Source organism: Scleropages formosus, unplaced genomic scaffold (assembly GCF_900964775.1).
Source record: "Scleropages formosus unplaced genomic scaffold, fSclFor1.1, whole genome shotgun sequence".
Classification (NCBI taxonomy): Eukaryota; Metazoa; Chordata; class Actinopteri; order Osteoglossiformes; family Osteoglossidae; genus Scleropages; species Scleropages formosus.
The window spans coordinates 1-18,543 of record NW_021641061.1 but is presented as its reverse complement, the minus strand read 5'-3'; the positions used below and the strand labels follow the sequence as shown (position 1 = coordinate 18,543).

The 18,543-nt window shown below is 47.8% G+C and overlaps 1 long non-coding RNA gene across 1 annotated transcript; it reads right to left on the bottom strand.

Moving 5' to 3' along the window:
- Positions 1 to 3,568: 3,568 nt before the first annotated feature.
- On the bottom strand, positions 3,569 to 18,521 carry LOC114909847 (uncharacterized). The gene is made up of 4 exons (XR_003797395.1): positions 18,375 to 18,521; positions 13,119 to 13,438; positions 7,880 to 8,187; positions 3,569 to 3,591 (listed from the first exon to the last, which is right to left on the bottom strand). It is a non-coding gene; the product is annotated as an uncharacterized LOC114909847 (long non-coding RNA).
- Between the last annotated feature and the right edge of the window lie 22 nt (positions 18,522 to 18,543).

Sequence of the window (18,543 nt, the reverse complement as noted above, 5' to 3'; positions counted from 1 at the left end):
TTCAGGTCCTGTGAGATGGTAGTGCCCAGGAACCTGAATGACTCCACTGTTGCCACAGTGCTGTTCATGATGGTGAGTGGGGATAATGCTGAGGTGTTTCTCTTAAAGTCCACAATCATCTCCACTGTTTTGAGGGTGTTCAGCTCCAGGTTGTGATGACTGCACCAGACAGCCAGCTCTTTAACCTCCTCTCTATTATAATGGAAATGTATAATAATGAAAAATGGTACGTTTGCAGAATAGAGTTCATGTTTGAGCGCAACATGGTGGGGGCAAGCAGTCTTAAAGATAATAATGGACAACCACTTCACCCCACACCAAACAAAACATTAACCAAAACATACTGCAAATCAATACAGTCCGTGCACCACTTAATCATAAGAGAGGGATGCCTTAAAAAAAGGGAGATTTTCCAAAAGGTGTGATGAGACAGGTGAACACACACGCTTTCTGAAGCGCTTGGCCCATACGGGGTCACAGGGAACCGCAGCCAAACCCAGCAACTCAGAGCCTAAGGCTGGAGGGGACACACCCAGGACAGGACACCAGTCTGTCGCAAGACACCCCAAGTGAGATTCGAACCCCAGACCAACCGCAGAGCAGGACCCCGTCCAACCCACTGTGCCACTGTGTCCCCCCCCTCCTACAGCGGACAGCAATGGGTTTAAAAACAAATAAAAACTTGCCCTGGCCTATGCTAACATCTACACGGCAGACTGGGAGGAAACTCTATTTATGAAATGCCCAAACAGACCACTCCAGTGCTACAGATACCTGGGTGACATTTTCAGGGTCTGGCACCATGGCCACGAGGATTTTGACACACTCATGAACACACACCACTCCAAAATAACAATAAAACAACACTGAGACACACAGGAAGTAAACTTCCTGGACACCACAGTCCATTACAGTAAACCTCAAGGTGGCTTTAAAAACACTCGAGACCAAGGTTTACTTTAAAAGCACTGACACACACTGTCTACTGCACAAATCCAGCTTCCAGCCCAAACGCACCTTCCAGGGATTGATCAAGTCCCAACTCATCAGGTTCCACCGAATATGCTCAGAGAAAACAGAGTTCAACAACACCACCGGAACTCTGTTCCGAGCTCTTAGACCGAGGGAATAGGTTCCGGAGACATATCAAATCACAGACAATGAACTCAACATAGGAAGGCCATGGTAGCAGGGTGACTCACACTGAAAAGGTCATCCCACTAATATAAATAATGTGTCGGCAGAATGATACTTTGGCTCCTTTTCCAAAAAGCGTTATGCTCAATTACAGTTGTATGCTCAACGCAAACCAAACGTGCATCTTAAGGGTGAACACGAATTTACCTTAGATAGAAAGGCAATAATTCCAGTAAATTATTGCACCAGCAAGATGGTGTGTGTTGTGTGCTGCTGTGTGTGCTGTGTGCTTGAAGCAGGGGAGGAGACACAGAGCTGTTTTACCGGGGGCGGGGGGGGGGGGGGGGCTTCTTCTGGGCCAAAAGGAAGAGAGAATCCACCCAGTGTTCGATAACTAAGAGTTTAACTCGGCTGGGTGCTGCCCCAGTGCATGCACTTCTGCAGAGAGAATTTCACCAGAGAAGTTTTTTTGAAGGATTTGGTCCTGCTTTACTGCCCTTTTCCCTTCTCTATCTACTGCACACTCGGACCGTCTGCTTTCAGACAGGAGGAGATGCTGTGCGACCAATAACGAGTGGACCAGCTTTTGAAAAGCAGCTCGCCAGCATTTTGACTGACATCCCAAACTCTATGAGCTGCCACCCTGCATCCAAAGACTCTCCAACCTTGCCCGAGTTCTCAGCCACAGATATGGGTTTCTACAGAGGACAGACGGGGCACAGCCAACATGAGTACTATCAGAGCCAGACCTACTCACAATCTATGAACCCCTACTCGTACCACCAGTTTAACCCGAACGGAATGGGGGGCCCGGGGGCCTACCCGACAAAGTCAGAATACACCTACAGCAACTCATACAAGCAACACGGGCATTATAAACAGGGTGCTGCAGACACCACCCAAGGACACTGGTAAGTCTGAACTTTCCACAAATATAAACCCATGTAGACTATGATAATGTAATCTTTAATATGAGCTTTCAACATCAGCAAAACATATTCATTTTTCCTTAAACCAGCCCTTGGACTATCAGAGAAAAGCAGCTTGCTTACTAGAGCTTATAGGTTTTCACTGTATCTTACATAGCTTTTTTAACATAGCTTATATGTCCCTATATACTTTATCTGAAAACATATCATATGTCCAATGATTTAAGAATACTCACATTTATTACTTTCGTAGTTTCATTTTGAATACCTCCCCCCCCCCCTTTGGTGAAACTGAAATGTTGAGTGTGTACGGTAGCTGTTGCTAATATGTGGTTCATTTTATCCATCACACCGTATCATATGTATATGCTGCACCTGTACATTGTTTGGAAAGCAAGGAATAGAGAACTCACGTGGTCATGCACACGCTCTCGGTTCAGTCCCTGAATGTGGCAGAATGATGGTGTTATCATAGTCTGTTGAAGACAATGAGGACACACTGGGAGATGTTGGGCCTCTTTTTGGTGCTCCAGATGATCCTGAAGTGCCGGGAGAATTTTGCAATGAAGAAGATGGACTCACACCCACATCACTCAGCATGTACGCTAACTTGATTGTACTTCCGTCCTCTATGTCTTGTCCCTCTGTCCAAACCACTCACCCTATGGGGAACCGGAGCCAAACCCAGCAACTCAGGGCCTAAGGCTGGAGGGGACACACCCAGGACAAGATGCCAGTCTGTCGCAAGGCACCCCAAGGGGGACACTCGAACCCCAGACCCACCAGAGAGCAGGACCCGGTCCAACCCACTGCGCCACCACACCAAGAGGCAAACAAATTAACCCAGTTTATTAAACCTTCATCCCCTAACAACATCACATCACAGAAAGTGCAAAGACACGTGGAGGCCTGGATGAAAAACAACATGTATATACTCCAGGCCCATCATGAAGGCATAATACACACACACACACAGAAACCCATGTCTGACTTAGCCAGTAAGGCAGAATGGGAGGTGGCGGTGAAGTGGGCAAAAAGTAGATACAGATTACACAAATTAAAAGAAGAAACATTGATCAGAACGAAACCTACGTAACCCCGAACCCTAACTCTTGCCCTAACCATCACCTTGACCCCAGCCCTCACCCTGACCCCTGCCCTCATCCTAACCCTGTCCTCAGACCACACATCATACACGCTCAAAAAGTTTTTTTTTCCTAAAAAACATCTCCCATCCACAGCCTACCCCAATCCAAGCATACAAACCTGTCCTGGACACCTAAACCCCAGCCACATCACAAGACATTCACCACAGAAATTTCAAACCCACCTGCAATTCTACACAACACCCACAAGGGAGAGCCATCACTCCACAATGAACATCTCTCACACACACAGACACACACACACAGAGCTTCCTCGAGAGTAAAGAAGGTGGCCCACAGCTCCCTATCCCACTTTAGGTGGGACACAGCCCTTTTTCCACACCTCTCACACTCACACACACACACACACACACACACACCTTGGGATATAAACGACTGCACTGCCCCCCTAGCCAGCAGATTCTCCTCTGAAGGAGCACCAGCTAGGTGCGAAACGTCAGGAGTCCTGCTTAACCTTTACGAAAGCTACACTGAACATTAATATCTGTTATCTGTTCTGAATAACAACCCAACAAAGTGCTCAGTGTAAAAACCAAGGATCCGCCATCACCAAATGGAAACAACTCGATATTGATGAAAGAACACTACATCAGCGGAGTTGTGCCTGGGACCTTGAACGGAGCACTTGCGCACAAAGCGGCACCAACAACGGACCTGGAAAACTCGGGAACGCTTTTTAAGCAAAGGTGCATGCTCCTCACCGCACGCAAGGGGGACACCGACGGAGATCGGAGACAAGCAGACGGACGACGCATCGACGAGGGACGACCTGGAGACCGACCGGCACGGGACCACGCATTGAAGGAGGCAGCGAAGGCACGCCTGGACACACGGGGATTACAATCTCTTCTGGTGGACAAACCGACACGGACCTGCCGAGGGAGAGCCCCGGGTTCTCGCGGGTTATAAAAACCTCCGGGCGCTGCAACAGAGACGCGGGGGGGGGGAGGGGATGTGCCGATGATTCTTCCAGCAGTCCGAACTATCTGCTGTAATCTTCTGATGTCTGATTTCGGAGCTGAGCCGAACCAGACAGTTATAGAAGTGCAGAGGACAGACTCGACGACTGCAGAGTAGAATTGCATCAGTAGCTCCTGTGGCAGGTTGAACTTCCTCAGCTGGCGAAGGAAGTACAACCTCTGCTGGGCCTTCTTCACAATGGAGTCTATGTGGAACTCCCACTTCAGGTCCTGTGAGATGGTAGTGCCCAGGAACCTGAATGACTCCACTGTTGCCACAGTGCTGTTCATGATGGTGAGTGGGGATAATGCTGAGGTGTTTCTCTTAAAGTCCACAATCATCTCCACTGTTTTGAGGGTGTTCAGCTCCAGGTTGTGATGACTGCACCAGACAGCCAGCTCTTTAACCTCCTCTCTATTATAATGGAAATGTATAATAATGAAAAATGGTACGTTTGCAGAATAGAGTTCATGTTTGAGCGCAACATGGTGGGGGCAAGCAGTCTTAAAGATAATAATGGACAACCACTTCACCCCACACCAAACAAAACATTAACCAAAACATACTGCAAATTAATACAGTCCGTGCACCACTTAATCATAAGAGAGGGATGCCTTAAAAAAAGGGAGATTTTCCAAAAGGTGTGATGAGACAGGTGAACACACACACGCTTTCTGAAGCGCTTGGCCCATATGGGGTCACAGGGAACCGCAGCCAAACCCAGCAACTCAGAGCCTAAGGCTGGAGGGGACACACCCAGGACAGGACACCAGTCTGTCGCAAGACACCCCAAGTGAGATTCGAACCCCAGACCAACCGCAGAGCAGGACCCCGTCCAACCCACTGCACCACTGTGCCACTGTGTCCCCCCCTCCTACAGCGGACAGCAATGGGTTTAAAAACAAATAAAAACTTGCCCTGGCCTATGCTAACATCTACACGGCAGACTGGGAGGAAACTCTATTTATGAAATGCCCAAACAGACCACTCCAGTGCTACAGATACCTGGGTGACATTTTCAGGGTCTGGCACCATGGCCACGAGGATTTTGACACACTCATGAACACACACCACTCCAAAATAACAATAAAACAACACTGAGACACACAGGAAGTAAACTTCCTGGACACCACAGTCCATTACAGTAAACCTCAAGGTGGCTTTAAAAACACTCGAGACCAAGGTTTACTTTAAAAGCACTGACACACACTGTCTACTGCACAAATCCAGCTTCCAGCCCAAACACACCTTCCAGGGATTGATCAAGTCCCAACTCATCAGGTTCCACCGAATATGCTCAGAGAAAACAGAGTTCAACAACACCACCGGAACTCTGTTCCGAGCTCTTAGACCGAGGGAATAGGTTCCGGAGACATATCAAATCACAGACAATGAACTCAACATAGGAAGGCCATGGTAGCAGGGTGACTCACACTGAAAAGGTCATCCCACTAATATAAATAATGTGTCGGCAGAATGATACTTTGGCTCCTTTTCCAAAAAGCGTTATGCTCAATTACAGTTGTATGCTCAACGCAAACCAAACGTGCATCTTAAGGGTGAACACGAATTTACCTTAGATAGAAAGGCAATAATTCCAGTAAATTATTGCACCAGCAAGATGGTGTGTGTTGTGTGCTGCTGTGTGTGCTGTGTGCTTGAAGCAGGGGAGGAGACACAGAGCTGTTTTACCGGGGGCGGGGGGGGGGGGGCTTCTTCTGGGCCAAAAGGAAGAGAGAATCCACCCAGTGTTCGATAACTAAGAGTTTAACTCGGCTGGGTGCTGCCCCAGTGCATGCACTTCTGCAGAGAGAATTTCACCAGAGAAGTTTTTTGAAGGATTTGGTCCTGCTTTACTGCCCTTTTCCCTTCTCTATCTACTGCACACTCGGACCGTCTGCTTTCAGACAGGAGGAGATGCTGTGCGACCAATAACGAGTGGACCAGCTTTTGAAAAGCAGCTCGCCAGCATTTTGACTGACATCCCAAACTCTATGAGCTGCCACCCTGCATCCAAAGACTCTCCAACCTTGCCCGAGTTCTCAGCCACAGATATGGGTTTCTACAGAGGACAGACGGGGCACAGCCAACATGAGTACTATCAGAGCCAGACCTACTCACAATCTATGAACCCCTACTCGTACCACCAGTTTAACCCGAACGGAATGGGGGGCCCGGGGGCCTACCCGACAAAGTCAGAATACACCTACAGCAACTCATACAAGCAACACGGGCATTATAAACAGGGTGCTGCAGACACCACCCAAGGACACTGGTAAGTCTGAACTTTCCACAAATATAAACCCATGTAGACTATGATAATGTAATCTTTAATATGAGCTTTCAACATCAGCAAAACATATTCATTTTTCCTTAAACCAGCCCTTGGACTATCAGAGAAAAGCAGCTTGCTTACTAGAGCTTATAGGTTTTCACTGTATCTTACATAGCTTTTTTAACATAGCTTATATGTCCCTATATACTTTATCTGAAAACATATCATATGTCCAATGATTTAAGAATACTCACATTTATTACTTTCGTAGTTTCATTTTGAATACCTCCCCCCCCCCCTTTGGTGAAACTGAAATGTTGAGTGTGTACGGTAGCTGTTGCTAATATGTGGTTCATTTTATCCATCACACCGTATCATATGTATATGCTGCACCTGTACATTGTTTGGAAAGCAAGGAATAGAGAACTCACGTGGTCATGCACACGCTCTCGGTTCAGTCCCTGAATGTGGCAGAATGATGGTGTTATCATAGTCTGTTGAAGACAATGAGGACACACTGGGAGATGTTGGGCCTCTTTTTGGTGCTCCAGATGATCCTGAAGTGCCGGGAGAATTTTGCAATGAAGAAGATGGACTCACACCCACATCACTCAGCATGTACGCTAACTTGATTGTACTTCCGTCCTCTATGTCTTGTCCCTCTGTCCAAACCACTCACCCTATGGGGAACCGGAGCCAAACCCAGCAACTCAGGGCCTAAGGCTGGAGGGGACACACCCAGGACAAGATGCCAGTCTGTCGCAAGGCACCCCAAGGGGGACACTCGAACCCCAGACCCACCAGAGAGCAGGACCCGGTCCAACCCACTGCGCCACCACACCAAGAGGCAAACAAATTAACCCAGTTTATTAAACCTTCATCTCCTAACAACATCACATCACAGAAAGTGCAAAGACACGTGGAGGCCTGGATGGAAAACAACATGTATATACTCCAGGCCCATCATGAAGGCATAATACACACACACACACACAGAAACCCACGTCTGACTTAGCCAGTAAGGCAGAATGGGAGGTGGCGGTGAAGTGGGCAAAAAGTAGATACAGATTACACAAATTAAAAGAAGAAACATTGATCAGAACGAAACCTACGTAACCCCGAACCCTAACTCTTGCCCTAACCATCACCTTGACCCCAGCCCTCACCCTGACCCCTGCCCTCATCCTAACCCTGTCCTCAGACCACACATCATACACGCTCAAAAAGTTTTTTTTTCCTAAAAAACATCTCCCATCCACAGCCTACCCCAATCCAAGCATACAAACCTGTCCTGGACACCTAAACCCCAGCCACATCACAAGACATTCACCACAGAAATTTCAAACCCACCTGCAATTCTACACAACACCCACAAGGGAGAGCCATCACTCCACAATGAACATCTCTCTCACACACACACACACACACACACACACACACACACACACACACAGCTTCCTTGAGAGTAAAGAAGGTGGCCCACAGCTCCCTACCCCAATTTAGGTGGGACACGGCCCTTTTTCCACACCTCTCTCTCTCTCACACACACACACACACACACACACACACACACACACACACACAGCTTCCTTGAGAGTAAAGAAGGTGGCCCACAGCTCCCTACCCCAATTTAGGTGGGACACGGCCCTTTTTCCACACCTCTCTCTCTCTCACACACACACACACACACACACACACACACACACACACACACACACACCTTGGGATATAAACGACTGCACTGCCCCCCTAGCCAGCAGATTCTCCTCTGAAGGAGCACCAGCTAGGTGCGAAACGTCAGGAGTCCTGCTTAACCTTTACGAAAGCTACACTGAACATTAATATCTGTTATCTGTTCTGAATAACAACCCAACAAAGTGCTCAGTGTAAAAACCAAGGATCCGCCAACACCAAATGGAAACAACTCGATATTGATGAAAGAACACTACATCAGCGGAGTTGTGCCTGGGACCTTGAACGGAGCACTTGCGCACAAAGCGGCACCAACAACGGACCTGGAAAACTCGGGAACGCTTTTTAAGCAAAGGTGCATGCTCCTCACCGCACGCAAGGGGGACACCGACGGAGATCGGAGACAAGCAGACGGACGACGCATCGACGAGGGACGACCTGGAGACCGACCGGCACGGGACCACGCATTGAAGGAGGCAGCGAAGGCACGCCTGGACACACGGGGATTACAATCTCTTCTGGTGGACAAACCGACACGGACCTGCCGAGGGAGAGCCCCGGGTTCTCGCGGGTTATAAAAACCTCCGGGCGCTGCAACAGAGACGCGGGGGGGGATGGGGGTAAGACTGGGGTCCTTCTGTACCTGCCTGGCGACTCTCTGTATTGTCTCTCACTGTTGATGTGATTGTGTACATTGCTGTCTGTACCACTCTGAATACTTGGGCCCAACATTGTTTTACTTACTGACTGACATTTTCTTATTCAGAATCAGAATCAGAACAAGCTTTACTGCCAAGTATGTTCACACATACAAGGAATTTGTCTTGGTGACAGAAACTTCCACAGCACAGACAGAATGACAGTGACAAGACACAGATGAGAAGATAGAATATGTGAATAAAGGATAAAAAATATTAAGTACACAATATACAAAAAATTGTCACGAGACATTATATGTATGTTCTATACAAATGCAAGGGAATGTGAGTAAGACATATGATGTGATAAATAGATATAAATATAAACAGCGTTATGTATTGCACTGGTTTACTCTCTAGGGGGGATTTAGCTGTTCATGAGGTAGATGACCTGAGGAAAGAAACTTTTCTTGTGCCTGGCCTGTCCTGGTGCTCAGTGCTCTGTGGCGCCGGCCAGATGGCAAAGGTTCGAAGAGGAAGTGGCCTGGATGTGAGGGGTCTACAATGATTTTGCTAGCCCTTTTACTGACTCTGGACGAGTACAGTTTTTGGAGAGCTGGGGGGGGGATGTGCCGATGATTCTTCCAGCAGTCCGAACTATCTGCTGTAATCTTCTGATGTCTGATTTCGGAGCTGAGCCGAACCAGACAGTTATAGAAGTGCAGAGGACAGACTCGACGACTGCAGAGTAGAATTGCATCAGTAGCTCCTGTGGCAGGTTGAACTTCCTCAGCTGGCGAAGGAAGTACAACCTCTGCTGGGCCTTCTTCACAATGGAGTCTATGTGGAACTCCCACTTCAGGTCCTGTGAGATGGTAGTGCCCAGGAACCTGAATGACTCCACTGTTGCCACAGTGCTGTTCATGATGGTGAGTGGGGATAATGCTGAGGTGTTTCTCTTAAAGTCCACAATCATCTCCACTGTTTTGAGGGTGTTCAGCTCCAGGTTGTGATGACTGCACCAGACAGCCAGCTCTTTAACCTCCTCTCTATTATAATGGAAATGTATAATAATGAAAAATGGTACGTTTGCAGAATAGAGTTCATGTTTGAGCGCAACATGGTGGGGGCAAGCAGTCTTAAAGATAATAATGGACAACCACTTCACCCCACACCAAACAAAACATTAACCAAAACATACTGCAAATTAATACAGTCCGTGCACCACTTAATCATAAGAGAGGGATGCCTTAAAAAAAGGGAGATTTTCCAAAAGGTGTGATGAGACAGGTGAACACACACACGCTTTCTGAAGCGCTTGGCCCATATGGGGTCACAGGGAACCGCAGCCAAACCCAGCAACTCAGAGCCTAAGGCTGGAGGGGACACACCCAGGACAGGACACCAGTCTGTCGCAAGACACCCCAAGTGAGATTCGAACCCCAGACCAACCGCAGAGCAGGACCCCGTCCAACCCACTGCACCACTGTGCCACTGTGTCCCCCCCTCCTACAGCGGACAGCAATGGGTTTAAAAACAAATAAAAACTTGCCCTGGCCTATGCTAACATCTACACGGCAGACTGGGAGGAAACTCTATTTATGAAATGCCCAAACAGACCACTCCAGTGCTACAGATACCTGGGTGACATTTTCAGGGTCTGGCACCATGGCCACGAGGATTTTGACACACTCATGAACACACACCACTCCAAAATAACAATAAAACAACACTGAGACACACAGGAAGTAAACTTCCTGGACACCACAGTCCATTACAGTAAACCTCAAGGTGGCTTTAAAAACACTCGAGACCAAGGTTTACTTTAAAAGCACTGACACACACTGTCTACTGCACAAATCCAGCTTCCAGCCCAAACACACCTTCCAGGGATTGATCAAGTCCCAACTCATCAGGTTCCACCGAATATGCTCAGAGAAAACAGAGTTCAACAACACCACCGGAACTCTGTTCCGAGCTCTTAGACCGAGGGAATAGGTTCCGGAGACATATCAAATCACAGACAATGAACTCAACATAGGAAGGCCATGGTAGCAGGGTGACTCACACTGAAAAGGTCATCCCACTAATATAAATAATGTGTCGGCAGAATGATACTTTGGCTCCTTTTCCAAAAAGCGTTATGCTCAATTACAGTTGTATGCTCAACGCAAACCAAACGTGCATCTTAAGGGTGAACACGAATTTACCTTAGATAGAAAGGCAATAATTCCAGTAAATTATTGCACCAGCAAGATGGTGTGTGTTGTGTGCTGCTGTGTGTGCTGTGTGCTTGAAGCAGGGGAGGAGACACAGAGCTGTTTTACCGGGGGCGGGGGGGGGGGGCTTCTTCTGGGCCAAAAGGAAGAGAGAATCCACCCAGTGTTCGATAACTAAGAGTTTAACTCGGCTGGGTGCTGCCCCAGTGCATGCACTTCTGCAGAGAGAATTTCACCAGAGAAGTTTTTTGAAGGATTTGGTCCTGCTTTACTGCCCTTTTCCCTTCTCTATCTACTGCACACTCGGACCGTCTGCTTTCAGACAGGAGGAGATGCTGTGCGACCAATAACGAGTGGACCAGCTTTTGAAAAGCAGCTCGCCAGCATTTTGACTGACATCCCAAACTCTATGAGCTGCCACCCTGCATCCAAAGACTCTCCAACCTTGCCCGAGTTCTCAGCCACAGATATGGGTTTCTACAGAGGACAGACGGGGCACAGCCAACATGAGTACTATCAGAGCCAGACCTACTCACAATCTATGAACCCCTACTCGTACCACCAGTTTAACCCGAACGGAATGGGGGGCCCGGGGGCCTACCCGACAAAGTCAGAATACACCTACAGCAACTCATACAAGCAACACGGGCATTATAAACAGGGTGCTGCAGACACCACCCAAGGACACTGGTAAGTCTGAACTTTCCACAAATATAAACCCATGTAGACTATGATAATGTAATCTTTAATATGAGCTTTCAACATCAGCAAAACATATTCATTTTTCCTTAAACCAGCCCTTGGACTATCAGAGAAAAGCAGCTTGCTTACTAGAGCTTATAGGTTTTCACTGTATCTTACATAGCTTTTTTAACATAGCTTATATGTCCCTATATACTTTATCTGAAAACATATCATATGTCCAATGATTTAAGAATACTCACATTTATTACTTTCGTAGTTTCATTTTGAATACCTCCCCCCCCCCCTTTGGTGAAACTGAAATGTTGAGTGTGTACGGTAGCTGTTGCTAATATGTGGTTCATTTTATCCATCACACCGTATCATATGTATATGCTGCACCTGTACATTGTTTGGAAAGCAAGGAATAGAGAACTCACGTGGTCATGCACACGCTCTCGGTTCAGTCCCTGAATGTGGCAGAATGATGGTGTTATCATAGTCTGTTGAAGACAATGAGGACACACTGGGAGATGTTGGGCCTCTTTTTGGTGCTCCAGATGATCCTGAAGTGCCGGGAGAATTTTGCAATGAAGAAGATGGACTCACACCCACATCACTCAGCATGTACGCTAACTTGATTGTACTTCCGTCCTCTATGTCTTGTCCCTCTGTCCAAACCACTCACCCTATGGGGAACCGGAGCCAAACCCAGCAACTCAGGGCCTAAGGCTGGAGGGGACACACCCAGGACAAGATGCCAGTCTGTCGCAAGGCACCCCAAGGGGGACACTCGAACCCCAGACCCACCAGAGAGCAGGACCCGGTCCAACCCACTGCGCCACCACACCAAGAGGCAAACAAATTAACCCAGTTTATTAAACCTTCATCTCCTAACAACATCACATCACAGAAAGTGCAAAGACACGTGGAGGCCTGGATGGAAAACAACATGTATATACTCCAGGCCCATCATGAAGGCATAATACACACACACACACACAGAAACCCACGTCTGACTTAGCCAGTAAGGCAGAATGGGAGGTGGCGGTGAAGTGGGCAAAAAGTAGATACAGATTACACAAATTAAAAGAAGAAACATTGATCAGAACGAAACCTACGTAACCCCGAACCCTAACTCTTGCCCTAACCATCACCTTGACCCCAGCCCTCACCCTGACCCCTGCCCTCATCCTAACCCTGTCCTCAGACCACACATCATACACGCTCAAAAAGTTTTTTTTTCCTAAAAAACATCTCCCATCCACAGCCTACCCCAATCCAAGCATACAAACCTGTCCTGGACACCTAAACCCCAGCCACATCACAAGACATTCACCACAGAAATTTCAAACCCACCTGCAATTCTACACAACACCCACAAGGGAGAGCCATCACTCCACAATGAACATCTCTCTCACACACACACACACACACACACACACACACACACACACACACAGCTTCCTTGAGAGTAAAGAAGGTGGCCCACAGCTCCCTACCCCAATTTAGGTGGGACACGGCCCTTTTTCCACACCTCTCTCTCTCTCACACACACACACACACACACACACACACACACACACACACACACACACAGCTTCCTTGAGAGTAAAGAAGGTGGCCCACAGCTCCCTACCCCAATTTAGGTGGGACACGGCCCTTTTTCCACACCTCTCTCTCTCTCACACACACACACACACACACACACACACACACACACACACACACACACACACACCTTGGGATATAAACGACTGCACTGCCCCCCTAGCCAGCAGATTCTCCTCTGAAGGAGCACCAGCTAGGTGCGAAACGTCAGGAGTCCTGCTTAACCTTTACGAAAGCTACACTGAACATTAATATCTGTTATCTGTTCTGAATAACAACCCAACAAAGTGCTCAGTGTAAAAACCAAGGATCCGCCAACACCAAATGGAAACAACTCGATATTGATGAAAGAACACTACATCAGCGGAGTTGTGCCTGGGACCTTGAACGGAGCACTTGCGCACAAAGCGGCACCAACAACGGACCTGGAAAACTCGGGAACGCTTTTTAAGCAAAGGTGCATGCTCCTCACCGCACGCAAGGGGGACACCGACGGAGATCGGAGACAAGCAGACGGACGACGCATCGACGAGGGACGACCTGGAGACCGACCGGCACGGGACCACGCACTGAAGGAGGCAGCGAAGGCACGCCTGGACACACGGGGATTACAATCTCTTCTGGTGGACAAACCGACACGGACCTGCCGAGGGAGAGCCCCGGGTTCTCGCGGGTTATAAAAACCTCCGGGCGCTGCAACAGAGACGCGGGGGGGGATGGGGGTAAGACTGGGGTCCTTCTGTACCTGCCTGGCGACTCTCTGTATTGTCTCTCACTGTTGATGTGATTGTGTACATTGCTGTCTGTACCACTCTGAATACTTGGGCCCAACATTGTTTTACTTACTGACTGACATTTTCTTATTCAGAATCAGAATCAGAACAAGCTTTACTGCCAAGTATGTTCACACATACAAGGAATTTGTCTTGGTGACAGAAACTTCCACAGCACAGACAGAATGACAGTGACAAGACACAGATGAGAAGATAGAATATGTGAATAAAGGATAAAAAATATTAAGTACACAATATACAAAAAATTGTCACGAGACATTATATGTATGTTCTATACAAATGCAAGGGAATGTGAGTAAGACATATGATGTGATAAATAGATATAAATATAAACAGCGTTATGTATTGCACTGGTTTACTCTCTAGGGGGGATTTAGCTGTTCATGAGGTAGATGACCTGAGGAAAGAAACTTTTCTTGTGCCTGGCCTGTCCTGGTGCTCAGTGCTCTGTGGCGCCGGCCAGATGGCAAAGGTTCGAAGAGGAAGTGGCCTGGATGTGAGGGGTCTACAATGATTTTGCTAGCCCTTTTACTGACTCTGGACGAGTACAGTTTTTGGAGAGCTGGGGGGGGGGGGGATGTGCCGATGATTCTTCCAGCAGTCCGAACTATCTGCTGTAATCTTCTGATGTCTGATTTCGGAGCTGAGCCGAACCAGACAGTTATAGAAGTGCAGAGGACAGACTCGACGACTGCAGAGTAGAATTGCATCAGTAGCTCCTGTGGCAGGTTGAACTTCCTCAGCTGGCGAAGGAAGTACAACCTCTGCTGGGCCTTCTTCACAATGGAGTCTATGTGGAACTCCCACTTCAGGTCCTGTGAGATGGTAGTGCCCAGGAACCTGAATGACTCCACTGTTGCCACAGTGCTGTTCATGATGGTGAGTGGGGATAATGCTGAGGTGTTTCTCTTAAAGTCCACAATCATCTCCACTGTTTTGAGGGTGTTCAGCTCCAGGTTGTGATGACTGCACCAGACAGCCAGCTCTTTAACCTCCTCTCTATTATAATGGAAATGTATAATAATGAAAAATGGTACGTTTGCAGAATAGAGTTCATGTTTGAGCGCAACATGGTGGGGGCAAGCAGTCTTAAAGATAATAATGGACAACCACTTCACCCCACACCAAACAAAACATTAACCAAAACATACTGCAAATTAATACAGTCCGTGCACCACTTAATCATAAGAGAGGGATGCCTTAAAAAAAGGGAGATTTTCCAAAAGGTGTGATGAGACAGGTGAACACACACACACGCTTTCTGAAGCGCTTGGCCCATATGGGGTCACAGGGAACCGCAGCCAAACCCAGCAACTCAGAGCCTAAGGCTGGAGGGGACACACCCAGGACAGGACACCAGTCTGTCGCAAGACACCCCAAGTGAGATTCGAACCCCAGACCAACCGCAGAGCAGGACCCCGTCCAACCCACTGCACCACTGTGCCACTGTGTCCCCCCCTCCTACAGCGGACAGCAATGGGTTTAAAAACAAATAAAAACTTGCCCTGGCCTATGCTAACATCTACACGGCAGACTGGGAGGAAACTCTATTTATGAAATGCCCAAACAGACCACTCCAGTGCTACAGATACCTGGGTGACATTTTCAGGGTCTGGCACCATGGCCACGAGGATTTTGACACACTCATGAACACACACCACTCCAAAATAACAATAAAACAACACTGAGACACACAGGAAGTAAACTTCCTGGACACCACAGTCCATTACAGTAAACCTCAAGGTGGCTTTAAAAACACTCGAGACCAAGGTTTACTTTAAAAGCACTGACACACACTGTCTACTGCACAAATCCAGCTTCCAGCCCAAACACACCTTCCAGGGATTGATCAAGTCCCAACTCATCAGGTTCCACCGAATATGCTCAGAGAAAACAGAGTTCAACAACACCACCGGAACTCTGTTCCGAGCTCTTAGACCGAGGGAATAGGTTCCGGAGACATATCAAATCACAGACAATGAACTCAACATAGGAAGGCCATGGTAGCAGGGTGACTCACACTGAAAAGGTCATCCCACTAATATAAATAATGTGTCGGCAGAATGATACTTTGGCTCCTTTTCCAAAAAGCGTTATGCTCAATTACAGTTGTATGCTCAACGCAAACCAAACGTGCATCTTAAGGGTGAACACGAATTTACCTTAGATAGAAAGGCAATAATTCCAGTAAATTATTGCACCAGCAAGATGGTGTGTGTTGTGTGCTGCTGTGTGTGCTGTGTGCTTGAAGCAGGGGAGGAGACACAGAGCTGTTTTACCGGGGGCGGGGGGGGGGGGCTTCTTCTGGGCCAAAAGGAAGAGAGAATCCACCCAGTGTTCGATAACTAAGAGTTTAACTCGGCTGGGTGCTGCCCCAGTGCATGCACTTCTGCAGAGAGAATTTCACCAGAGAAGTTTTTTGAAGGATTTGGTCCTGCTTTACTGCCCTTTTCCCTTCTCTATCTACTGCACACTCGGACCGTCTGCTTTCAGACAGGAGGAGATGCTGTGCGACCAATAACGAGTGGACCAGCTTTTGAAAAGCAGCTCGCCAGCATTTTGACTGACATCCCAAACTCTATGAGCTGCCACCCTGCATCCAAAGACTCTCCAACCTTGCCCGAGTTCTCAGCCACAGATATGGGTTTCTACAGAGGACAGACGGGGCACAGCCAACATGAGTACTATCAGAGCCAGACCTACTCACAATCTATGAACCCCTACTCGTACCACCAGTTTAACCCGAACGGAATGGGGGGCCCGGGGGCCTACCCGACAAAGTCAGAATACACCTACAGCAACTCATACAAGCAACACGGGCATTATAAACAGGGTGCTGCAGACACCACCCAAGGACACTGGTAAGTCTGAACTTTCCACAAATATAAACCCATGTAGACTATGATAATGTAATCTTTAATATGAGCTTTCAACATCAGCAAAACATATTCATTTTTCCTTAAACCAGCCCTTGGACTATCAGAGAAAAGCAGCTTGCTTACTAGAGCTTATAGGTTTTCACTGTATCTTACATAGCTTTTTTAACATAGCTTATATGTCCCTATATACTTTATCTGAAAACATATCATATGTCCAATGATTTAAGAATACTCACATTTATTACTTTCGTAGTTTCATTTTGAATACCTCCCCCCCCCCCTTTGGTGAAACTGAAATGTTGAGTGTGTACGGTAGCTGTTGCTAATATGTGGTTCATTTTATCCATCACACCGTATCATATGTATATGCTGCACCTGTACATTGTTTGGAAAGCAAGGAATAGAGAACTCACGTGGTCATGCACACGCTCTCGGTTCAGTCCCTGAATGTGGCAGAATGATGGTGTTATCATAGTCTGTTGAAGACAATGAGGACACACTGGGAGATGTTGGGCCTCTTTTTGGTGCTCCAGATGATCCTGAAGTGCCGGGAGAATTTTGCAATGAAGAAGATGGACTCACACCCACATCACTCAGCATGTACGCTAACTTGATTGTACTTCCGTCCTCTATGTCTTGTCCCTCTGTCCAAACCACTCACCCTATGGGGAACCGGAGCCAAACCCAGCAACTCAGGGCCTAAGGCTGGAGGGGACACACCCAGGACAAGATGCCAGTCTGTCGCAAGGCACCCCAAGGGGGACACTCGAACCCCAGACCCACCAGAGAGCAGGACCCGGTCCAACCCACTGCGCCACCACACCAAGAGGCAAACAAATTAACCCAGTTTATTAAACCTTCATCTCCTAACAACATCACATCACAGAAAGTGCAAAGACACGTGGAGGCCTGGATGGAAAACAACATGTATATACTCCAGGCCCATCATGAAGGCATAATACACACACACACACACAGAAACCCACGTCTGACTTAGCCAGTAAGGCAGAATGGGAGGTGGCGGTGAAGTGGGCAAAAAGTAGATACAGATTACACAAATTAAAAGAAGAAACATTGATCAGAACGAAACCTACGTAACCCCGAACCCTAACTCTTGCCCTAACCATCACCTTGACCCCAGCCCTCACCCTGACCCCTGCCCTCATCCTAACCCTGTCCTCAGACCACACATCATACACGCTCAAAAAGTTTTTTTTTCCTAAAAACATCTCCCATCCACAGCCTACCCCAATCCAAGCATACAAACCTGTCCTGGACACCTAAACCCCAGCCACATCACAAGACATTCACCACAGAAATTTCAAACCCACCTGCAATTCTACACAACACCCACAAGGGAGAGCCATCACTCCACAATGAACATCTCTCTCACACACACACACACACACACACACACACACAGCTTCCTTGAGAGTAAAGAAGGTGGCCCACAGCTCCCTACCCCAATTTAGGTGGGACACGGCCCTTTTTCCACACCTCTCTCTCTCTCACACACACACACACACACACACACACACACACACACACCACACCACACACAC